This window comes from Asparagus officinalis, chromosome 7, assembly GCF_001876935.1.
Source record: "Asparagus officinalis chromosome 7, Aspof.V1, whole genome shotgun sequence".
NCBI lineage: Eukaryota > Viridiplantae > Streptophyta > Magnoliopsida > Asparagales > Asparagaceae > Asparagus > Asparagus officinalis.
In genome coordinates, this window is record NC_033800.1 from 78,891,444 (window position 1) to 78,918,968 (window position 27,525).

Below are 27,525 nucleotides of genomic sequence, written 5' to 3' on the forward strand. Positions count from 1 at the left end.
AGATCGGAGGCAGATCATGAGCAGCACCTCCGTTTAGCTTTACAGACCCTACGAGAGCACCGGTTATATGCCAAGTTCAGCAAGTGCGAGTTTTGGCTTTCAGAAGTCAAATTTCTCGGCCACATCATCAACAGAGAGGGCATATCAGTAGACCTAGCTAAGGTTACAACAGTACTTGATTAGGAGCCACCAAAGACAGTGACAGAGATTCGCAGCTTTCTGAGATTAGCAGACTACTACAGGAAGTTCATTCAGGACTTCTCGAAGATTTTGACGCCACTTACACGCCTTACGAAGAAGGGTGTACAGTTTATTTGGAGCACAGAATGCCAGAAGGCCTTTGATATCTTGAAGACTAAGTTGACCTCAGCACCAGTTTTGACTATTCCGAGCAACGACAGGACATTCGTCGTCTACACAGATGCATCATTGGCAGGATTAAGAGGCGTCCTTATGCAGACTCAGAGAGTAGTAGCTTATATCTCACGGCAGTTAAGAGTGCATGAGCAGAACTATTCCACTCATGACTTGGAGCTAGCAGCAGTGGTATTTGCACTGAAGTCATGGAGGCACTACTTGTATGGAGTGCAGTTCGAGCTGTTCACGGACCACCAGAGTCTGAAATATCTTTTCTCTCAGAAGGAACTCAACCAGAGGTAGCGGAGGTGGATTGAGTTTATCAAGGACTACGAGTTCGCGATTCAGTATCACCCGGGGAAGGCGAACGTCGTAGCAGATGCTTTGAGTAGGAAGCGTCGACATTAGATTGCGGCTTTGAGGTGCTCATTGCACCGAGACCTTCTCACTCTTAGCCAGTTTGATTTTAGACCTGAACTTGGTGGCACTAGTGTATTTTTGGGAGCAATATCAGTGCAACCAACTTGGAGCGGCAGAGTTGTTAGAGCTTAGTTGGAGGATTCTTGGATTCAAATCCGTAAGGAAGAGATTTCCAAAGAGCCTAAGGCCGATTGGACCATTGGAGCAGATGGAGGTCTACGGATGAAGGGTAGATTGGTTATGCCAGCCAGTGCAGAGCTGAAGAGGGAGTTGTTTGATGAGGCACACCGTACTCGGTACACGGTACATCCAGGGACCACAAAGATGTACAAGGACCTGAAGAGGCACTTTTGGTGGAGTAGTATGCGAAGGGAGATTTCAGAGTATGTGGCGAAGTGTTTTACCTGTCAGCAGGTGAAGACGGAGCACTAGAGACCAGCAGGCACACTTCAGCCGTTGCCTATCCCAGAATGGAAGTGGGCGGGCATTTCTATGGACTTTATTGTAGGGTTGCCTAAGTCGAAGAAGGGGAATGATTCGGTTTGGGTGATAGTGGACCGGTTGACGAAGTCAGCACATTTTATCCCAGTAAGGACTACTTATACAGCTGAGGCGTATGCGAGGGTCTTCATTCGGGAGATAGTTCGATTGCATGGGATTCCTGATACGATTGTGTCGGATCGAGGATCGGTTTTCACTTCGCATTTTTGGAGGAGTTTTCAGGACTCGTTTGATTGTGTCGGATCGAGGATCGGTTTTCACTTCGCATTTTTGGAGGAGTTTTCAGGACTCGTTTGGCAGTAAGCTATCTTATAGCAGTGTATTCCATCCACAGACAGATGGTCAGACGGAGAGGGTGAACCAAGTGTTGGAGGACATGTTGCGAGCATGTGTCATTGACTTCCAAGGCAGCTGGGAGGATCATATCCCACTGATAGAGTTCTCTTATAACAACAGTTATCAAGCAACGATCGGTATGGCTCCGTATGAGGCACTGTACGGGAGACCCTGTAGATCACCGATATGTTGGGCAGAGCCGGAGGATAGTTTGATGCTTGGACCAGAGCTGGTGAGGCAGACTACTGAGAATGTAGCATTGATCAGAGAGCGGATTCTAGCCGCTCAGAGTCGGTAGAAGAGCTATGCAGATAAGAGGCGAAGACCCCTCGAGTTCCAGATTGGGGATTTGGTTATGCTGAAGGTATCGCCTATGAAAGGAGTACAGCGATTCGGGAGGCGAGGAAAGCTTACACCGAGATACGTTAGACCTTTCCGGACTTTGGAGCGCATTGGAGCTGTGTCATACAGACTAGATCTTCCAGCTTCTATGTCTAGTGTACACAATGTATTCCACATTTCTATGCTCAAGAAGCACTTGCATGATGAGGAGCGGCAACGAGTGTTGGATGCACCGGAGATTGAGCTTCGGGATAATTTGTCGACTATTGAGATTCCAGTGTCCATACTTGCTAGAGAATACAAGAGACTCAAGAACAAGGTGATTCCATTGGTGAAAGTTTAATGGAACCGAAGTGGTGTCGAGGAAGCTTCTTGGGAGCGCGAGGAGGACATGCGACGCGACTACCCACACTTGTTCGAGCAGGTAAAACTAATTAAAGTATTTATGATATGACTTCTTACTTGTACATTTATATCTATATATATATTGATACTTATATTTAACACTAGAATGAGGGTATTTTCACTTAATTCTTAATCTTTCGGAACACATGATATATACATGGGGGGTTCCTTGTTTGGATTTTTCACCTGACGTACTAGTTCCGTTAGATTAGGGGTTAGGTAAGAATATTATCATTTTAGATCGTTAAGTATGAATATAGCTATTGTGCTAACTAGCATTCAGTATTGCGAAATGTGTATGTGTGCGGGTTGGATTAGACCCTTGTTATGCTTTTCAAGTATCTTTATGAGTTAGATATGATTTCCTAAATTTCGAGGACGAAATTCTTTAAGGGGGGAAGAATTTAAGACCCCGTTGATTTTGATAATTCATATATATGAATATTACTGAAAACGCAATATTTAATATATGATAAAATATCTTCATGGCATGGTTGTACATGAAAACAAGTATTTTGAGTTTATGAGGATGTGGATATGCCTCAGGTATTAAGTTGAGTTGCAAATTTGCAAATCGTGTGCAACAGAAATCGAAGAATGCAGTTTTTAATCCATGAGTCGACCCATGACTGTTATGAGTCGACTCACGATATCGAGTCCTGTTGCCATTTAGTTTCTGTTGAGTCGACTCATAAATTATGAGTCGACCCATGGCCCATGAGTTGGCCCATAATATACCGTGAGTCGACTCATCGCGGATTTTTGGCTTTTCTCAGTTCGGGTCTGTTGGGTTTCGGGTCGGGTTTTATCTACTCATATATATTTCCCTCCACCCGAAAACACTCCTTTTCATCAGCAAACCCTAGAGAAACCCTAGCCTCATTTTCCCCTCTAAACCCTAGCTCGTGTTTGAGTATTCTTGGACGATTTTTGGAGATTTTTAGCAGCTCTTTGTGGATTTGCAGCGAAGGGGATTGTTTATCATCACATCTGAGGTGAGTAACATCTCGCCCAATCCTTTTCCTATGTTTTTAATAGTTTACAACTGTTTTTCCATGAGTTTTATTGAGCCTAAGACTTATTTTCAAGTATAAATCAATATCCTTGTTAGGGTTAATGCTAGAAATCATGTATTTCGGATTTTTAAATCCCCACCAACAAGTTTTTGATGAAAACCCTGATCTGGAATTTTATTTAAAGTATAGGAGTTAAATATTAGATTTAATCTACAAGAAAATCGTTTCTCATGATGAACATGTTTTTCTCACTGTATCATAGTCTAGAATTGATAGCTATAGAGATGTAGATCAGTATAATGGAAGGATGGATCGAGTTGGCGAATTTTAACTTGTGTTATATGCAGATTTCAGCCCGTAAGTCGACTCACGACTTATCATGAGTCGACTCATCAGGTTGAGTCGACCCATGACTGTCATGAGTCGACTCACGAAGTAATTTTCCTGTTATCTCAAGTTTCTGCTGAGTCGACTCGTATCGGATCATGAATCGACCCATGAGACATGAGTCGACCCATAAATGAGCACGAGTCGACTCATCACAGTTTTTCCTGTTTTGTTTGTGTTTTTGTGTAATCATCTGCTGTATACCTATATATATACATATATATACAGTGTATATATATATATATATATATATGTTTGAGGATACTATCTACTATTCTTGAACTTGGGGTGTTGCCTTGTTTATCGGATATTTGATTGCAGTGATCTTGATTTCCCATGTACCTGTAAGATGACATTTGTGGCATAGGCTTAGATCAGCACAGCAGGGCTTGTACAGGAATAGGACATGTATATCTTTCTATGCACAGTCCTCGTGTTGGACTATAATCCATTTCAAGTCCTCGTGTTGGACTATAATCCATTTTAATCATATTTTCGACTTTTGCTAAACCTTGAGCATGTTACTTAACCAAGTTGGGTACACGACATATTGTAATAGGCTGGGGCATGATAGCTACCTAGGTTGTACATGACACATATTGTAGCTTTGTCATGTTTACATTTTATCGGTAGAGATGGGTATGTATTCTTTTCTTTATTTGTTTCTTGTGACCAACCTCGGGTTTAGTATTTAGGGATCTACAATTTGAGATACAAGGAATATACATGAGGGTTTCCTTGTTTGGATTATTTCGCTCGACGTACCTATGCTCGTGTTGTATTTCCCTAAGTACTAAAACCCATTAATGTTTGTGTAAATGATTTATATTATTATGTATTAACTGTATTTTCATATACAACGAGCCCTATCCCTTGGGGTTGGTTGTGATGTTGCTCGCTAGCGCTTTGACACTCATTGTCCCTCCCCCTTTCAGGTAACGAGCCAGGAGCCCGGAGAGTCGCAGGTTGATGACGAATCTCTATTATTTCATCAGTTGATTCTTGTATAATCTTTTACTTGCTTTGTACTACACCTGTTGTTGATTCCACTAGAGAGATAATAATTGTGATGGTGAAACATGTTATTGCACGGTGTGGTGCATGACAGGTTTGACATTCCTGGTTTCACCTTGGACTGCAGCCTTGTGTGAAACTAGGGGCGTCACATCAGTATAAAGTATAAGATGAGCAATAATATAGAATCAAAACAAATAGGTACAATATAAATAAACAATCATATAGAGTGAATCATACAAATATTATACAAGCATTCATAGAAACAACGCAGAAACATATTTAGTAAGAATAAGTCAAGTAAGAACAATAAATATAAAGCAAACACAAAAATAAGTCAAATACAATAGAAACAGACAGGAACATAAACAACATAATAAGAAAGATCCAAAAATCTAAAATACATAATATTTTAAACAAAACATAATAGCAGGGTATAACAATGGTTAATAAAAAATATAAAGAAATTTAATTATAAAAAACACAATCAATACAGGTTCAAACTAAAGGTATTAAAAACACAATGTAAGATATAAAATCAATAAAAACAAGTAAACGAGTGAAAAACGAACATCAACGGGATCATATAACAAAATAGAATGATATACTAATAAGTATAAACCAAAGATAATAGGAAAAGCAATCAGAAAGCAATTAGAATAATAATACATACAAAATAAACACCAATAAAAGAAAACATATTTAATTGATAGAATGATGAAAAATAGTCTGAAACATAGAAAAGATACAAAGAAAGACAAGTATAAATAGCTAACACAATTATTAAATAATTATACAATCAAATAATCATGTAAAGCAATATACAAAAATTAGCAGATAAATAATTCATTACCCAAATATTAGGAATTTACAAATTATATACACAAAAATTAAAATGCGACAAACAATATAATCATGTAAAAAATAAGCAACACAATGCAAGTGGAACATTAGAAAGTAATTAAATATAAGCCAAAAAGATATGATATACAAAACAATACAAAGTAGTCAATCATAGAAAGACAAAGTGATATAACACAACAACATATAAAAAAAATGAATTATATGTAATATATCTTATCAAAAATAAAATAAATAATTATAGACGTGTACCACAACAATAATTATAAAAAATACACACTTTATATAAATATTATGACTAAATAAATGAAGCAGACGAACCTAAACAAAGAACAAAATATAAAATAAGTATTAGAATGAGTAAGAAACTGTATGTAGAAGATAAGTAAACAAAACTAAGAAAGATTAAATATTTGATAAATTAAATCAAACAATGATGATACATATAATTGGAAGTAAAGAATGAAATAAAATATACTAAATAAAACTATTTTATACGTAATAAAACAAGCTAGCAAGTTAATAATACTATAATATACAATAGCAGACAATGAAAATGTAAAATAACTAAAATATATTAAAACACAAGAATAATGCAATATTACTAGAAAAGCACCAGTTATAAGACAAGAATGCAGAACAAATTAGGCAGAAGTACAATAAAGATTATAATAAGGTATACAGAACATACATAATCACAATTGAAACTAACATTAAGAAATAAATATAGATAGAAACACATCAATACATATAGACAAATAAATAGATATAAATCATAATAATAATCAATAGCACAATAAAATGATACACAATAATTATTAGCATACAAATAGTTATATAAGACAAAGTAAATAATACAAAATCATAGTTAGGCTCAAAGAAACACAAATAAAATCAAGGTATAAATATAGAAGATATAAAAGCAAAGGAGATAAATAAGATTCAGAACCATATGATGTGTATAACAAATATATTATGTATAATAAGCGTTAAAAATGAAAACAATACAAAAATAATAAGCATATAAAAAGTCGGTATACTCATGGTACTAATCATGCTAACAAAAATAAATTTTGATGGAAAGAGTCACAAAATATTATATGATAACATAGCCATAAGAGTAAACATGTGATTCAAAATAAACATATTATATAAAACATAATAAGAAGAACATAATTATATATTCGACAAACAATATGATAAATTTGAAGTATTAGTAATATTCGTAAATATAAACAAGATGCAACAATAATAATCAACACTATATAAAATCAATTTAGACATAGTAGTATATTATGTAGTAGTCAAAATCACATAAATACAATCAGCGGAATATACATAAATAAAATATATAATACATAAAACATGAACTATGAAAGATAAATAGATTTATAAACAAATGAAAATATACAATGTAATACTATATTTGATACATAAAATAATATAATAAATAATACAGGATTCAATACAATCAAACGATACGCAAGTCAAATTAAAGAAAATATAGTGTAAAATAATAACACATAAAATAATGACTGGTACGAGGAAAGAGACGTTATACAAAGAGAGGGTAATCACGAAGCGATGAGACAAGAACCATGAAAAACTCCGGAGTCAAAGAATGATAAGATATGGACGAAATGAAATCAATCAAGAAGATAGGATAAGGGCTCAATAATAGTCTCATGGATGAAATATGATATGTATCTAAATTGTCCATTATATTCTCACAGATAGGGACTCTGGATCGTGACCTACATGGACCACCACTAAAACCTGTTATGCTCCGCTTCCCAAAATACCAGGGAATAGGAACGTGAACAAGCCTGCGACGTATTAGATTGAGAATCATTATTATTATTTTTTTCTTCTTAATCCAATACATTAAGAGTCAAACACATAAATACAATGCGAAGTCACAGGTCCCCGATCACAATCAGCAAAAATATAATAGACAAACTCAGAATAAAATAATACATATCATAAATGAATATCATCCAATATATAATAATACAGGTCAAACATGCCCTTATACAAAACTGAAGAATGAATACTGAAGAGATACAAAATACATCAATCAAGCAGAAAGAATTACAAAAGTAACTAGAACCATCAACTAATAAATAAAAAGAATAGGTTTCTACTCTTTCTTCTGCTTCGTCTACAAGGTACTCCTGCTGAGAATCCTCTGGCTCCTGTTGAACCTGTTTTTCCTCTAAGTTTGACGTACACCAGAGAAAACATGTATACATTAGCGTGCATGGCACACAGCAAGATCCCACAAAATAAATAGAATAACGAAAATCAAAGCGGAAAATAGTACGATAACAGAATGACAAAAGAAACGAACAACTAGAAATCTAACAAAATCAACATGCAAATTCACTACTAAATCATGATAATCATAAGAATCCATAAATCAATCAGGCACGAAGTCATGTAGCTAGCGATCAGAATAATCATCCAAGTGACAAGGTCATGCAACTAGATGGAATTAATACTTAAAAATCTACAACAAGAGACGTAGTACGTTGAACAAAATAATTCAAATAAGGAAACCCTTATGTATATACCTTATGTCTCAACTTATAGATAATTAAATATTAATCTCGATCTATGTATGGAAAGGAAGTACAACTAGCCTACATCTCACAGGAATTCATACTTAGCCAATAAATGAGGTCATGTGACTAGGCATCCTAAAACTCACTGATCCACATCTTACATAAAGTCAACATTCATATCACCGGATAACTGACTGTTCACAAATTCTCTACGCGCATCCAATATCGCTACACGAATCGGTCAGAGGACTACACGTAATCCGATCTCGGCCTGGTTCGAACTCAGGCAAAGCTTAGGTGACGAAACAGGTCACGGACTAAAGTGACTACACGAATTCACTTTAACCTAACAAACCAACCCCAGTGACTACACGAATTCACTGACGCGGGCTGGAAAATACATCAACAGTCACATCTAAGCACATGAACATTAACTTTCCCATCCCAACTCTTCTCGATTTTCTAAATCAACAGTCGTATTCCCCACTGAAACTCTGGTTCACCACCTAAACTCAGTCAACACACCCACACATGTCACTAGGTCTGTTCATGATATACGATTCCACTAAGTCATGAACTACTAAGGTTCTCAATCACAACAAGAAGATAATAATAAGTCTAATCATGTGCAATAAAATATGGTATGTCAGATAATAAAAATTAAGAATTATAAATCATGAAAAACAACTACGTAATTCAGAAAATAATTCCTTTTTCAAAATAACTTCTTATAATTTATCGTAATTTTTCTCAAATAATTCCGTTCTCAAATAAATTCTTTTTAATTAATATAATTATCCAAAAATGAATCCGTTGCCAAAATAAATACTTTTAATCTATTATAATTATTCTAAAAATACTATTTATCACATAATTACAAGTTATTTAATATTATTCATTAAATCCACGTAGATAATTATATCATAAATTAACGTAAACAGATAATTCACAATTTCATCAACAAGCCCATGCAGATAAATATTAACAGATCTAAAATTATAGATAATTCATAATAAATAGAAAAATATATATCTGAGCAAGTGGAATCTTGTCTCGGGGTTCGTTGAACGAATCGACATTGACAGGGATCTTGGTAATGTAGCGGATGGCGGTTCAGATCTAAGAGGTGACGGGGCTGAGAATCAACGGTTGGAGCGGCGACTCTGGGGATCAATGGCATCGGCAAGCAGTAATTATCGCTTTGATATGCTGCATCGGGGATGTTGCAGCGGAGGGGCTTCACAGACACAAAGATGTCTATACAAGAGTGGACAAATAGAAAACAACACACAAGATTTAACGTGGTTCGGTCAGTATGACCTACGTCCACGGGCGAGAACAACAGAGAACTTTACTAATCACCAAAAGAGAAGATTACAAAAGAGGAGACCACTCTCTGATCAGAGACTCTCACAAAGAAAGAGACAAAAACTTTCTATCTCACTCTCTTCTCTCTACTCAACTGAGTTTTCGATGCTCTTAAACCCTCTTCCTACACCCCGTTATATAGGCTCAAAATATTAATAAAAAATACAAAGTTGGTTGGTAGAACAGGGAATATTAGGCAGCAGGGTAGGTGAATGTTGAATTTTCTAAAGGCACGTTTAACAAATCTCCACCTTACCTTTGAAAATGGATATCTTCTCTTTACTATTGTTGTCTCGCCAGAAGCCCCTTACGGGCTTAACCTCCGCTTTGTTGAACTCAAGGCAATTCGAGACAATGCTCGAACTTGCGCGAAGGTACGGGCTTCATCATCATATCTGCTGGATTATTGCAGTACTAATCTTCTTAATCCTGATGACTTTAATTTCTCTGATGAAATGATACCTGACATCTATATATTTGGTTCTTTCATAATACAACTGATGCTTCATCAAATGTATAACACTCTGGCTATCACAAAATACCGTTGTAACACCTTGGTGTAAGTCGAGATCTTCAACCAAACCTCTTAACCAAATAGCTTCTTTCACTGCTTCTGTCACTGCCATATACTCTGCCTCTGTAGTAGACAAAGCAACTGTCGACTGTAGAGTTGCCTTCCAACTAATGGCACTACCTGAAAGAGTGAATACATAACCTGTCAGGGATCGTCTCTTATCCAAATCACCCGCATAATCTGAATCAGAATAGCCAAGTATTCTGCAATCTGAGTTTGTGTTCCTGCCAAAATACAAACCAATATTAGCAGATCCTCTCAAATATCTAAGTATCCACTTCACAGCCTGCCAATGGACCTTTCCACGCTTATCCATGTACCGACTCACAACACTGACTGCATGTGAAGTATCTGGACGGGTGCAAACCATCGCATACATAATGCTTCCAACTGCACTCGTATAAGGAACAAAAGACATGTACTGCTCCTCCTCCTCAGTCTGAAGTGACAAATCTGCTGAAAGACGAAAATGAGTAGCAAGCGGAGTCTTCACAGGCTTGGTATCAAGCATGCCAAATCTCTCTAACACCTTCTTGATGTATTTCTCCTGAGATAGGAATAAACTTCCTTCTTGTCTGTTCCTATGGATCTCCATCCCCAAAATCTTCTTTGTTGTTCCCAAGTCCTTCATCTCAAACTCATGTTTGATTTGAGATTTTAACCCATTGATTTCTGACATATCTTTAGCTGCAATCAACATGTCATCAACATACAAAAGTAAATATACAAAAGAACCATCATTGAGCTTTTTATGATAAACACAACTATCATATTTACTCCTAGAGTAACCATGCTCAAACATGAAAGTATCAAATCTCAAATACCATTGCCTCGGAGACTGCTTCAACCCATAAAGAGATTTCTTCAACCTGCACACATGATCTTCTTTACCTTCAACAATGAATCCCTCTGGCTGATGCATAAAGATCTGCTCCTCAAGCTCGCCATGTAGAAAAGCTATTTTCACATCAAGTTGCTCAAGCTCCAAATTAAAATGAGCAATCATGGCAAGAAACACACGAATTGAGGTGTGTTTTACAACTGGAGAGAATACTTCATTAAAGTCCACACCTTCAGTCTGATTGTAGCCTTTAGCTACCAAGCGTGCCTTGTACCTTATAGAATCTGTATCTGGAGCTCCTTCTTTCTTCTTGAAGATCCATTTACAGCCAACGATCTTCTGTCCCCTTAGTGGCTTCACTAGCTCCCATGTCTGGTTCTTGTGAAGAGACTCCATCTCTTCAGTCATCGCAACAGTCCAATTTGCAGCCTCATTGCCACTAATAGCCTCCTTATAAGTAGAAGGCTCTGGAACCTCAATCGATTTTGCTATACTCAAAGCATAAGCAAGCATGTTTGCATATCGTTGAGGAGGTCGGATCCGCCTTTTTGTTCTCCCGGTGGCAATATTATACTGTTGCTTTTGTGGTGTATCAGCATCTGAAGTTGAACCTTCCACAGTATTAACTGGTTCAACATGAGCGCCCTCAAGCACTCTCTTTGAAGTTGAGCTTTCTAGCTCCACCTGCTTGGTAGACTCCTTTTCAGTACTTGTAGTGTCAATAACAAACTCCTTTCTCGGATGAAGCATGGATTTTTCATCAAAAGTAACATCCCTACTAATAATAAACTTAGGTGACTTGGGATCAGAACACCACAATCTATATTCCTTTACCCCAGTAGCATATCCTAGAAAGATAGCTTTCTTTGCTCTAGGTTCAAGCTTACCATCATTAACATGAAAATAAGCAGAGCAACCAAATACTCTTAAATGAGAGTAATTAGCAGGGGCACCAGACCATACCTCTTCTGGAGTCTTGAAATCAATTGTTGTAGAAGGAGATCTGTTTATCAAATAGCAAGCTGTATTGACTGCCTCGGCCAAAAGTCTTTTGACAAACCGGCATTAGAGAGCATGCACTGAGCTCTCTCCAAAAGTGTTCTGTTCATCCTTTCTGCAACTCCATTTTGCTGTGGTGTATGCCGAACTGGCTCTCTCCAAAAGTGTTCTGTTCATCCTTTCTGCAACTCCATTTTGCTGTGGTGTATGCCGAACTGTATGATGACGCATAATACCTTCATTCTTACAGAACTGGTCAAACTCTGTGGAACAAAACTCCATCCCATTGTCGGTTCTGAGGCGCTTCACTTTCTTTCCTGTTTGCTTCTCAATCATAACCTTCCATTGCTTGAAGGTTGCAAACACATCACTTTTATGCTTCAAAGGATACACCCAAATTTTTCTGGAATAATCATCAATTAATGTTAGCAGAAAACGAGCTCCACCTTTCGATGGAACCTAAGAGGGACCCCAAACATCTGAATGGATATAATCTAAAGTACCCTTGGTTCTGTGGACACCGGTACTAAAGGATACTCTATGGTGTTTGCCGAAAACACAATGCTCACAAAAGTCTAATTTGCTAGTTTTCAATGCTCACAAAAGTCTAATTTGCTGGTTTTCTGACCACAAAGCAGACCTTGTTTGCTCAATATATCCAGTCCTCTCTCACTCATATGCCCTAACCGCATATGCCACAAACGTGTAGTGTCAGAATCTGAATCCTCTGAGGATAACATTGTTGCAGCACCTGTCACTGTACTGCCTTCAAGGACATAGAGGGTATTTACCTTCTTTCCTTTCATCACAACAAGAGAGCCTTTACTAACTCTCAAAACTCCACCTTCACCCAAAAACTTAAAACCATTTGAGTCAAGGGTGCCTAAAGAAATGAGGTTCTTCTTTAACTCTGGAATATGACGGACATTGCTCAATGTTCTAACAATACCATCATGGGTTCTAATCTTAATTGATCTGATACCAACAGTCTTGCAAGGCATGTTATTTCCCAACAAGACATTCCCACCATTGATAGACTGATATGTGACAAACCAATTCCTATGCGGACACATATGATAGGAACAACCCGAATCAAGAACCCACTCATCTTGTGAATGAGTATTAACACCAACTGAAAGAACTTCATGTGAACTAGAAGACTCTTCAGTTACAGTGGCAACTGAAGGTTTTACATCCCCAGACTTCGACTGTGAATTATCCTTTGCTTTGAGCGCTGGACGATTAGGTTTTATATGCCCATATTTGTGATAGTAATAACATTCAACATTTCTTCTTGGCCTGGACTTTGATCTAGACATATTTCTAGACTTTCCTCTACCACCAACACCCTTTTTGGATGACCACGAGCGAACAAGCCTTCAGCTTGATCCTCTCCTCCGACGACAGACACTTTCTGCCTTAACTCTTTTGAATGTAAGGCTGATTTGACATCCTCCAAAGAAAGTGTATCTCTACCGTATAACATGATATTGACAAAATTTTCATAGGAAGGAGGTAATGAACATAACAAGATCACGGCTTGATCTTCTTCGTCGATTTTAACATCAATATTTTTTAAATCCATAAGAATAGTGTTAAGTTCATCTAAGTGGTCTTTAATTCGCATACCTTCCTTCATGCGAAGGGTGAAGAGGCGTTGCTTCAAATAAAGCTTGTTCGTCAGAGATTTTATCATGTACAAGCTCTCCAACTTGAGCCACAGGCCGACGGCGGTATCTTCATCGGCAACCTCCCGCAGGACCTCATCGGCCAAACAGAGCTGTATGGCACTATGCACCTTCATCTCCAGCTCTTCTTTCTCATCATCGGGCATAGATTCCGGTAACTTATCCGTTCTGGACAAGACCTTGAATAATCCTTGTTGTACTAGGAGAGCCCTCATTTTTACTCTCCACAAACTGAAGCTGTTTTTCCCATCGAATTTCTCCACTTTGTACTTCGCAGAAGACATCTTGAAGCCAATTGGAACAGTAACTGTATTTATGAACAGTAACCGTATTTGTGAACAGTGACTGTACATATGAATAGTGGTCGTACGTATGAATAGTAATAGTACTTTTGAATAGTGTCGTACACGTGAATAGTATCCAGTGCCTTTAAAGAGTAAATAATAATCTAGCTTATTTTCTGATGTGGAGGATCCACTTTTAGTGGTAGCCACAGAGCATACGATAAGCAGATACACGTACTCTAAACAGGCTCTGATACCAGTTTGTTGCAACGGAGGGGCTTCATAGACACAAAGATGTCTATACAAGAGTGGACAAATAGAAAACAACACACAAGATTTAACATGGTTCGGTCAGTATGACCTATGTCCACGGGCGAGAACAGCAGAGAACTTTACTAATCACCAAAAGAGAAGATTACAAAAGAGGAGACCACTCTCTGATCAGAGACTCTCACAAAGAAAGAGACAAAACCTTTCTATCTCACTCTCTTCTCTCTCTATTTTCTCTCTACTCAACTGAGTTTTCGATGCTCTTAAACCCTCTCCCTACACCCCCTTATATAGGCTCAAAATATTAATAAAAAATACAAAGTTGGTAGGTGGAACAGAGAATATTAGGCAGCAGGGTAGGTGAATGTTGAATTTTCTAAAGGCACGTTTAACAGTCGAACCTCAGATCTACGACAGATCTGATCAGGGAGGTGACGGAAGGTCACGGCGAGCAGTGCGGTGGCAGGTCAGATGGCTGGAGGAGGCTGCGGGGTTGACGGGTGGCAGGAGACGTGGATCTGGCCGCGGTTTTAGCATGGGTGACGAGGAGTTGTTTGAAGAAGGTCGGCTACCAGCGTTTTCCCTTTTTTAGCTATTTCGGGTGAGGTTTTAGCAGTCTTTTTCTGAACTTCTCTGATAGGGATTAAAGGTAATTTTTATTACCTACAGAGGTGCTACGGTGAGCTAAGTTAGAGGGCGTGGTGGTGACCAAGAGTGGTGCTTGCCGAGGGTGGGGCTAGCAGGTGATGGCTGGGGTTTTGGGTCTCGTGGACGAGAGAGAGGAAGAAGGAGAGAGAGGCATAATGATGGCGGTGCTGTTTATGAACAAGAGAGGAAGAAAAAAATAAAACTAAATATATATGTATATATATAGGGTATAGAGTTAGGGTTTAAAACGAAAACAAATAAAATAAATAATTGTAGGTATTTAAAATTAAACTAATTATGAAATAATTATCTACAAATAAAAATATACATGTTGTACTAATACAACAGTTGATACGGAATAGTCGAAATATACACATATTGTATAATTAAACGAGAATAATTAATAATAAAAATATATATACTTACATTTAAAATCAAATAATTATGGGATAATTTTGTACATAGTAAAATGTACTAGTTATATTAATACGATAGATAATACGCAACGGTAGAAATAATACAATAAATTATACAAATAATACGTAATTAATAATACAATGTATTATACGAAAATATACGTAATAATAATAATAATAATAATAATACCACATATTATTCAAAATGATACGTAACAATATTGATAAGCAACAGATACATTCTAAAAAAATTTACTACACTAAATAAATTTATAAATATTTAAATCATTTAAATAAATATAAAACATAGCCTTTAAATCATAGAAAATTATAGAAATTCGAGAAAAATATAAATACTCTTTTAAAAATCATAATTAAATATTTTAAAATACTAAAAAAAATATTTTAACTAATATCAAAAGTCACGGTCATTATACTCCACATACTCCAGATCATTCTGTATTGATTGGGATTCTAGCTGAGGTAACACAGCTTGGAGATCATTTGGATTTGGATGCAGATGATGAGTTATTTTTGGATTCGAGTGCAACTGGTAAACATAGTTCGCAGTTGGATATAGCCATTAGTTCACCTCAAGTGGAGGTGTTTGATTTGTTACACTTTGAGGCCATTGGAGATGCTATCAGCCACAGAATTGATGATATTGGAGGAGAGTTGCAAACTCTTTTATTGGATTGAGGTTGTTCGCGGTCATTTGGGTGAACTACGTGAGGTTTGATTCCTTGGGCAAGAGGATATGTAGGCAGACTTTATGATGCAGCCGATTTGATGGGTTGATACCGACGTTTGGAGTTTGTTCGCATTCTCATTTGGGTTCTCGACTTGTTGTGGATTAAGTCCGTTATCATGAATTGTTTCACTTCGCATTGGACGCAACAAATGAGACATTTGGTTTGGTTGGTGTCGGCTCAGTTTTGGGAACACTTTGCCGAGGTGGAGAATTGTGAACGTGGGCATAAGAGCCACACCAGCGTCCCACGTTCAGTTTTTTTGAACGAGTAAGGAAATTTCACGTGAATAGTTTTTTTTGAACGTGGGGGCCACCATGGACAGGAGATGCATTAGCAGCATGCGGGTACGGCTCACGCAATTCCGCTCTCTCCTATAAGTACTCGTGCCTAGGGTTTTAAACCAGTGTGCAAAAGAGGGTTCGTGAGCAGAGGGTGAAAAAGCGGCGTGCAAGAGCGGGGTGCAGGTAGAGGAAAAGAAAAATCGTAGGGGTTTTCTTGGGCTGCGTGCAACAGGAAAAACAGAGGCTCTTTTGGCTGTTTTGTGAGAGATTTGAGAGTTAGTTTGAGGGTTTAATTTGTGAGGCTCTTTTGGCTGTTTTGTGAGAGATTTGAGAGTTAGTTTGAGGGTTTAATTTGTGTGATTGTAAACCCATTTGTATTCTCTTTCTCTAATAGTATATCTCCCCCTTCATTGCCCCGTGGACATAGACAACTTGCCGAACCATGTTAAAATTGATTGTTTGTGCTGTGATTTATAATAGAGAGTTTAGGTTCCCTCGATAGGTCAGTCCTAGAACTGATGAGAGGAAGAACTGATATCTCACTTTGTTGAGATATTTTGCTTTCGGTTTTTGTTTCATTTGTGAAACAGGGATTTAATTGAGATCTACTCTCTTGTCCAGCACCAAAAGTGCTGCCGATATTTCCACTGCGCACAAACTACTTCATCAAAATAAGATGGTCACTGGTCTTCCTCTAATTGATTGTCCTATTGAAGTTTGTGAAGGATGTCTCCCTAGTAAAAAAACATCTTGATCCTTTTCCTAAAGGAGGAAAATCTAGAACCGCAATAGATCTATTGGAGGTCATGGATCCAAATATATGTGGCCCAATTAGTCCTCGATCTTTTGGTAAGCAAAGTCATTTTGCTACTTTTATTGAAGATTATAGTTGCAATCCATGGATTTATTTTCTTGAAGAAAAAGCTAAAGCTTTTAAGTTTTCAAATATTTAAATCTCTAGTGGAGAAGGAAAGTGAATATTATATCAAAATTTTGATGACAAATCGTGGTGGAGAATTTAATTCTAAGATGTTTAGTGCATTAAATATCTACAAGGGCATTAAACATTAGTCGATTACTGCATACACACCTCAACAAAAAGGTATAGCAGAAAGGAAGTGTAATACCTCACCATTGAGAGGGTGATGTGATTAGTATTGATAGTTTTGATTGGAATACTCATACCATCAAGATGCATCTTTTTTTCGGGAATCTAACTCTTAGAAACTCCAAAGTTAAGCGTGTTTACCCTGGAGAAATTCTAGGATGGGTGACCCCCTGGGAAGTTTTCCAGGGAGCGCGTGAGTAAGGACAAAACGTGCTGAAAAGACATGTGCTGGTTTGTGAGGCCAGTCCATCAGATCTAATAGTGTACCGACTCCGGGATTCCGGGGCGGGGCGTTACAAATTGTATCAAAGCAAAGCCAACCGGAATTGTGAGAGCTAAGTGCTATACGGCACAAAGTGCTACGTCGAGAGGGAGGGAGCCACCTCTTGAAGCCGTAGGAGCCACCTCTAGAATCTCACACGGATGGTACGATCTTGGATGATATGATTTGGCGCAACGAGGACGTTGCGAGTTTAAGTGGGGGAGTTTGTAATAACCCAACGCTTGAGAGGGTGATGTGATTAGTATTGGTAGATTTGATCGGAATACTCATACCACCAAGATGCATCTTCTTTTCGGGAACCCAACTCTTAGAAACTCCAAAGTTAAGCGTGCTTGGCCTGAAGAAATTCTAGGATGGGTGACCCTCTGGAAAGTTTTCCAGGGAGCGCGTGAGTGAGGACAAAACGTACTAAAAAGATATGTGGTGGTTTGTGAGACCAGTCCATCAGATCTAATAGCGTACCGACTCTGGGATTCCGGGGCGGGGCCTTACAGGAAGAATCAAACCATTGTTAACATGGTTAGAAGTATATTAAAGAAAAAGTCTTTACCAAAATATAAGCTACATATTGGATGGAGACAACCATGTAGCACTTAAACTAACGGATGCAGAAGAAGCAGCAGCAACTAAACAAAGAGAGTCATGTAGTTCCAATTATCAATCTCAAATTGAAGGCATTTCTAATTCACCAATCACTAGGGAGGTATCTACATCACCAACTGCGCTTGCTCCAACAAATTCAAAACGAATAACAAGGCAATCAGAATGGATGGAAGATTATGTGACAAATCTTTCCTACTTTACAGATGAAGGCGGAGAAGGTAATCCAGTGCATTTTGCACTGTTTGTATAGAAGAAGATCCAACTTCCTATGAAGAGAGGAGAAATGCAAAGCATGACTTGCGCAAAAGGATATTAGTTGATTACGATGACCAGTAGCACTTCTTGAGATTGTTCGTCTTCTCATTTCATTTGTAGCCCAAAGAAGATGGCAGATTTCTCAAATGGACAAAAAGCCTACTTTAGAATGGATACCTTGATAAAGAGTTTTATATCAAGCAACAGGTGCGATATAAGAAGACAGGCAAGGGAGATAACGTCTATCAATTGAAAAAGACTCTATATATAGTCTAAAGTCAGTGATGCCTATTTCACTCAAAGTGGTTATGTCAAATGTCCTTGTGAACCATCACTATATATGAAAACTAACTAGAAGGGTGATGTCTTATTTTTATGTCTTTATATTGATGATTTAGTATTCACAGGCAATACCACCAGGATGATTGAAGATTTCAAGAAATTAATGACTCGAGAGATCGAAAGGACCTACATTTGTTAGATCTAATCTTAGATCTAATTCATAAAACCATGATTAATTCAAAGAGATTAAAAACAACAATAAGCGCGGAAGATACACCTAAATCCATTGCACAGATCTGAATTAAGGTTTTAGATCTTCTAATCTTGAGGGTCTCTCTAGCCGAATTTCTCTCTAGATGGGGCTGAAGAGAATTAGAGAATGTAATCCTAAATTAGGGACCATAACCCCTTATTTATAGTTATTGTACTTTTATAATTTGGCCCCTCATCAAATTATAATTACAACCTGGTATCCGCACATTTAGCTCATGATTTATTTAAATATTCATTGACTCAAATTTATTGATCACTTCAAGCGGGATAAGCTTAAGGATAGCATTATATACTAATGTAACATATATGCTCATAATAAGATTTAATCCAACACCATCGTATTTATGGCATATTTTCTAGGCATAACAATGAAGCAAAATAATGATGGTATCTTCATCACACAAACAAGCTATGCGAAGGAGATATTAAAAAAAACTGAGATGAAGGATTGTGATCTAGTCGACACACTAGTGGAAGGAGGCCTAAAATTAAAGAAAAATAGTAAAGAAAATTCTGTCAACTCTACAAGGGTCTTGTTGGAAGTCTTCTCTATCTTACAAGGGGAACCGAAGCTGTCTCACTTGATAGCTGCAAAGTGAATTCTTTTGTAGGTGAAAGGAACCATTGGATATAGGTGACTCTATTCATCAATTGGAGGTATGAAAATTGTTGGATATAGCGATATTGATTGGGTAGGAGATTTGGATGATCAAAAGAGCACGACTGGATTAGTATTCTATTTTAGCTAGAAAAACTACATTTACATGGTCTTCAAGAAATAACTGATGGCCAGGCTTTCTTCTTGCGAAACAGAATATGCAACACCTACATCAGGTGTTTGTCGTGCAATTTGGTTCTGAAACTTGTTGAAGGAGATTGGAGCAGCACAAAAAGAAGCGGCAGAGATATACATCAGTAAGTCAGCAATGCAGGTTGTCAAAAACCTGGTGTTTCCATGATCAAAAACATATTGATACAAAAGGTTTCATTTTATACGAGAGTGCATAAGAAGACTAAGGAACGAGTTGCGGATACATTTACTAAACGCTTGAACTCAAACATTTCAAATGTTTCGAAGATTACTTTGAGTGACTACTAGTGGAGAATCAAGTTTATGTGAGCGTGGTAAAAATAATTAAACCTTATTTATTATGAGAACGGTTATTTCTATTGGTTAAGTGATTTACTATGTGAAGGTTGATACATGTTGGTGAAAGGTTATGTTTGAAGAGTTGTGTTTGTAAAAAATGTTTGTGTTTAGTGAAGGGCTGTGTCTAATTAAGTGTGATCATTTAGATATTAAGTTAAGAAAATTTATGGAAAATCTCTAGCCTCTTCCTTATTGCTCTACATTTAGTAATTACTAGGTGAATTGCACGAGCAATGCACGTGGTATATATTTTTAGATTTCGCTAAATATGATAATTTAGTTTAGCATTTCACTCTAATTTATTCATTGAATCTTTTAAAGCTAATTTGGAGTTTATATAGATGTTTAAACAATCATATGATAGCCTAGTGAAGACCCAAAAGGAGCACCACTTTTTTGCAAATCTTATATCACTATTAAAAGGATAATTATATAGTAAGACTTAGTTATATTTTGATATGTAAGATTGATTTATTAATTTGTGTTCAAGAATTTTTAGATTTTTATTTTTCAATGTATAGGAGAATATAAATCAAAACAGTTTACTACCTTTATTTATAAATGAATATTTTCTCGTAAATGGGATATCAAATTATTAATATTAGTATGTAAAAAGATCCTTTAATTCGTCTCCAAACCTTTTCAGTAGAAATATAAATAAAAGTACAATTTTATATTTGACAGTTTCATTCCTCTTTATAATGACAAGAAATGAATTGATGCATGTATGCTCTGCATAATTTTATACAATACGACAAAAAGCAAGAACAAGAATACCAGTTTCAAACACAACTCTGCATTATAATGTGCTTCTCAAGTTACCTCTCCTCCATGTTCTAGTACAATGTCTTCAACAACATAACCTGGCATTTCAATGGACCGGCAAAAGCCAACGATGCATAGTCTTCTTCCAGTGTCAAGTCCCTGCACTAAAAATAATAATAATATTTGTTAGCCAAATTCCATATTACAGAGTAAATAGAAAGATAAGTTAGTACATGGGGCACTACTTACAAGGGCACCAAGACAAAGACCTTGATTAGGATCCATGCAATCACTCTTGTGAAAACAATAAAGTTTATGTGACGACTTCAATCTCTCTTTCCCCTTCCACACGAGCATTATAAGAGTAGGTATCTCCAACATAAAAGGAACGTATAAAAAATATAAACTCTAAATAAATGATGTCAAAAGGAAGAAATAGGAAAAATTTTCTAAACTAATATGTTAGTCAATCTAACTAAATAACTCCATTATAAAACCTTTTTACATTATTAAATTCATTTGTTTAAGAAAAGAAACAAATCAATTGAGGGAAGATGCCTCTTAAATAATGCCACCTTTTATTTATATGAATCTATGTGTACAAGCTTCCATTTCTACAAGGATTCATTACCCTTTCTTTTTAAATGTAAAATATCAGCAAAAAGATTCCAAAAGAGATCTAATAGTAACACTTGAGTTAAACAAATTTTAAGATATTGATAGAAAAATTTAGCATGTCAAAATAATTCCATTGAGAAAAAATTTTCCACAAACAACCTTAAAGTTCTAAATTTGTGAATAAAAACCTAATGAGTTCTCATGATTTGAAGGGCTTCAAGCGATTAGCAATCCATGAATGGTGCATTTCAATAGAGGCTAGAGTGAAATTCTTAACCTCTTTTAAAGGAATCCACATCTCCAATTACTTTTCTAAATTCATCACTTTTCATGACTCCTTCATGCTTGTTGGCATTGAAGGTCCATACATGAACAACAAATTGGCGATGGTTTGGAGATGATAATCTCAAATATGTGTTATACTAGTTAATAACATTTGTCTTTTGAATTGTTTTCATCTCCTCTGCTTCTAATTTTAAAGCTTAACCAGTGGTGCAATATGGTGCATTAGGAATTTTGTCTCCCCACTACTTTCATTAGGTAATAGTTGTATTTTAGCATACCATTTTTGTATGCTTGAGGTCTGTGAAACCCCGTATTTTATTAGAAGTATATGTGAACTATTAGTGATAAATAGTTCTATGTGTGGTAAATGATTTGAGGTCATGGATATACTTGGTAGCAAGTTTCTAGACATATATAAGTGTGGTTTCATAGATTTCGTGCATTGGTTTTGGCTGAATAACAAAACATGCACGGATCTGAAAATAAATGTCTGCTCAGTCGACTTATGAGTCGACTCATGAGTCGACCTATGAGTCGACTGACGGGCTGATTTCTAGCTTTTCTTTTATATGCGGGTTGGGTTGGTTTTGTTTCGGGTTTGACCGCTTATATAAAATCTCTAGCCTCTCTCTCCCCTCAAAACCCTAGTTCGTTTTTGACGATTTTTGGGGGGTTTATCGGAGGATTTCAGCGGGATTTGACGTGGGGTAGCATAGGAGATCTTTCTCTCTCGGATTCAGGAGTTGGTCAGCATACCAGAGGTGAGTAACATCTCGCCCAGCCCTCACCCACTGTTTGTGTAGTTTCTATGAGTTTTTATTTTGGATTTTTGAGCCTAAAACATATTTTTGTGTAAAAAAATAGATGCTTTACATTCTAAGCTGCAAGATCTATATTTTTCAGTTAGTAAAAAGCTCACCAATGTTTTTATAATATAGATCCAGATCTGGAATTAGTCTTAAAAAAATAGATTGCCTTTTTTTAGGGAAAAAATTTAATTAAAATTTATATTTCCCTGTACAATTACATTAATATTTGAATACATCCAGAAAATACTGTACACGCCACATTCAACCATCCAATCATAATCAAAATTCATAACGATTCCATTCAAAAACATCTATATAACCAAATCCAACACATTGTACAAATGCAACCATCCACTTCAAAATATACATCAATCAGTTCCGTCTAAAACACATCCAACAACATATATACTAACAATGCACATGACTAAGATAATACACGACATGAATAAATGTAGTGTTATAATAAATAAAACTGTTTATTGCATTAAAAATAAAAAAACCTCATCCATCGTCGTCGGCGGGGGTATCTCTATCCTGATTACGAGAACGGGTGCTGCTCCCTCCAATATCTCCACTCTGAATGTTTAAGTGAATAATCATTATGTGGTGTTTGATAACATATTAGATAAAAATAAATTTATAAATATAAGAAAAAATAAGGTACCTGAGCACTACTCTGTTTAGCACCGGAATTATCGCCAATCGAGTTAATGATCCGTATGACACCACCATACGCGCTATAAGGAATAGCACCGCCTAAATATTGTATAACATACCCCATGAGATCGTCCATCGAGTTCACCGTCAGCGCAACTCTAGTCATCTCATTAGTCACCTGAATATGTAGCTCCGGGTCAATTTTGTCTATCAAGAAGGCAGAGATACGTGCGACAAATGGCATAGCCTGGAAACTGCTTGTGGCTGCTCTATGCGATGTAGATGATGTAGAGGATGCTGTGGACGATCTAATGCTTATACCGGGTGAAGCTCCGACACCATGCAGAGGATATCTTCCTCTCCTATTATTAGGGAGAAATAAATATTAAACTTTGCTCTCAAATTCAATAATGGTAAACAAATATAAATAGTATGTAGTATTCAAATTGATTCGATTTTTCACCATCCTTACCTATTATGACCCATCAGGTTCTGTGTGAGATTGATGTTCTCCTCTGCAGAAAGCATGTGAGGGTCTGGCTCGGTTTGTTCCTCCTCCTGCGAAATGTACACAGATGCAGCCTCCTTGGATGCAGTCTCAAATCCCTCCTAAATCACATATTTATAGTTAATTCAAGATAATGACCATATTATTTGTGTTCTCGTTTCCTCGTAATGTTAACAAAATAGAATTAATAATACTACTCAAGATATGTATAAGTCTCACCACTAACTCGAGATTTGCCGTGATCTTATCCCGATTCCTCTCATCACCCCTATATTGTTCACGAAAAGTACCATATGCCGCTCTGGCCCTCAAGTGTATCGGCATTAATGATTTCCCCTGTCATATTATAAATTATGAGATTTCATAATCATACTAAACATTAAGATCTTTTAAATCTTTAAATGACATATACCGTATCTTGACAATAAACATCCTCCAGATTGGCGTAGGAGTGTGAGCCCAAGTGATGGTCATGCAGCTTCTTTCTTCTATTTTCTGACCCCTTCGTGGATTTATTCTTTAAAAAAATTCTGTAAATATAAAATGAAATAATATCTTAAAATTATAAACTAAATTTCATGAAACTAACCTTGGCGGCATCGCTGTCCCAATACATGAGGAGAGCCGTGAAATGAATCTCGTCAACTCGGTCATCGAGGTTTAAAAACCTCTGCCAGTCCTCCTCATACCTGTCATAGGTTTCATGTTTGATCTCATGCCTCCATTGTTTGAGGACTGCTTCAACCTTGACATTAAACACATAATTCCAAGCCCCCTCAAAGTCCTCAAGGCAGAAGCAGTCCTGTAGATTTACATACACATTTAGTAAGGATAATTTAATATCAATTACTAATTATTAATAAATGAAAATCTAAAACAATATGCACTTACCATAAGGGCAGTCCATATCGCCTCGTATGCGGTCCACGATAATTCTCGAAAATGAAAATAAGGGTTGATAATGGTTGCTCTACGCACGAGAACCCCAATATATGCATTCAATCGGGTCGACCAAGGACCAACGGGTAAATTAGAACTATTCCACCTAATAATGGCCCTTATTCCTCTTGGCGGTTGTTTAGAATCAGGCTTACCTCCACCACGTCATCCCTCTATGCGATCCTTCTTAGCACCTACAATAATAACAACATGATAATATATCATATAATATACAAATGTGAAAATTAAAAGTATTTATATAATTTACCATTCGCTATCTCTCTTTCTTTTGCTGCGAGTGCATCAGCTTTCCTAGTCTCCAACGTAGGAAGCATTTCCTGATACCTTCTCGCAGCATGTGGGTGGTACTTCCTTGAATCAGCCTTGGACTTATGAGAGTCCGGAGGTAAAGGTAAACTGAGAAAGTCCTGGGTCTTTGGCCGTAAATCAGTATGGAATGTATATGATGGATATGTCGGGGTCCAAGTAGCACCTACATAAGAAAGAAGAATCAATAATATTAAATTTTAATTGACCACTATCAATTATTAAATATTTAATACCTGTGTTGGGGGATTGTTCTGGTGCTGCATCAGAACCGCCGGGTGATGAATATCCCGCATCTGCAACAAATGAACACTATGAGCTAGATAACTAAAAATTTATAAAATATATTAAAGTATTAATTAATTTTTATACCTGCATCTGGAGAAGGTAGTGGATCATCAGCACCACTACCTGGCGTGATACTCCATGATCGATCAGCCGGCTGGTCAAAGAGCCTCCATCTGCAAATATAATAAAGACAATCGTTAAGAAAAAATTGTATACATGCTCATGAGATATGTTGTTATGAAATGCATTATTGTTTTTATTATGATAAGATAAAAATCGATAATGTGGTGTAACATATATAGTTCATACCTACATCCAGCGCCACATTCTGTGCGTAAGAGAATTCTTGCCAAACATCATCAGATGAACCGATTGGTTCACTATAATTATCTTCACTTTCTTCAATATTTTTTTCATTGTTATTAGGAAGAACAACAGATCTTGGCTCCTTGTACAAAACCACCCAATCAGACATGACATTCGGATCTTTCACATAGAAGCACTGATCAGCTTGTTCTGCAAAAATGAATTTCTCATCCGTATATACTTCTCGGTGAAGATTGACTAGTCTAAATCCATAATGATCCTTTTGTTTTTTTGCAGGACACCACCGAACTTTGAACATCGTGTAAGTACATTGTTTTGGTTTACCAAACCCGTAAATTACCTCAACGATATCTTCTAATTGGCCATAATATAATATGTCAGCTAGAATTGGATTCTGATCTCTTATACTTGAAAAACATTCTTGAGCAAACAAGCCCATGACCCCACTGTTCTGAGTTACCCTCCTATCATCGGTCTCTAACGTTCGAAATTTATATCCATTCACCAAATGCTCATTATAACGTCTCACTTCGTGATAGGGACGGTGTGCATGGATAATAATTTCATCTGGTAATGTAGTATCATCAAGACGTGATTTTTCAACCTAAGACAAACAATTTGAGAATATTTAGGCGATGTTATATTATGAATGTTCAATAATTAATTGTAAAACACTTACATCAAATCTTAAGCAATCAGAAAATTCTTTCTTATGTCTTTTCTGAATATTATGCGCTGCATTCCTACCAGTTGTTTCATTCTTAAGCTTCTCCAGATGTCGCCTATATAAACAATATATAAGTTTGTATTGATAAACTATATGCAAAATGAATATTTCTTATCTATATTACAGATTTTATTTGTTACCTTCGATAGTCTTCGAACATATCAAGGTTTTCCAACACATAAGCATGAATTTGATCTAAGAGAGATCTCGGGTATTTTTCACGCTTCCTCTCCTTTTGAGGTGCTTGAGATGTGGTTTTCTTCTTACGCATGTAACATGATGCAAACACAAAGCATTCGTTAGCCACGTATCCTTCAGCTATCGAGCCCTCTGGACGAGCTCGATTGCGAGCATTGTTTTTCATGCAGCCCAAGTATCGTATAATCATAAAAGTTAATTATTAGCATGGTAATTTTAAAAACGCGTATACAATTAATAAATATAAGAAAAATCATAAATTATCTTTCAATCGGATACATCCAACGATAAGTAACAGGACCGGCGATTCTAGCCTCTCTTGCAAGATGCTGGGTAAGATGGACCATAATTGTAAAAAATGAAGGAGGGAATATTACTTCCATATTGCATAGAGTAACTCGGACATCGGCTTCAAGTTTCTTAAAGTCATCTACATCTATGACTTTAGAGCATAATTTTCTGAAAAATCCACAATACTCAATAATAATCTTCGACGCTTCTTTATCCATATTGTTACGGATTGCAACAGGGAGCAATTGATGGAGAAGAACGTGATAATCATGTGTCTTCAGACCTAAGAGTTTTCTCTCTTGCACCTGGACATTATTTGAAATGTTAGCAGAGTAACCATCCGGCGACTTTACCGATTTGAGAATTTCACAAACTCGTTGCATCTGCTCATTTGACATTGTAACACGAGACGGAGGCAACTTTAATTTTTTAAGGCCAAAGTCTTGAGCTTGCAAATCATTTTGGATATTCAAAGTAGTTAGATCTTGGCGCGCCCGTAGATCATCCT

The 27,525-nt window shown here is 36.8% G+C and overlaps 1 long non-coding RNA gene across 1 annotated transcript; it reads right to left on the minus strand.

Moving 5' to 3' along the window:
- Positions 23,990-24,372, minus strand: LOC109847155. Its single transcript, XR_002248608.1, has 3 exons — positions 24,333-24,372; positions 24,140-24,256; positions 23,990-24,021 (listed from the first exon to the last, which is right to left on the minus strand). It is a non-coding gene; the product is annotated as an uncharacterized LOC109847155 (long non-coding RNA).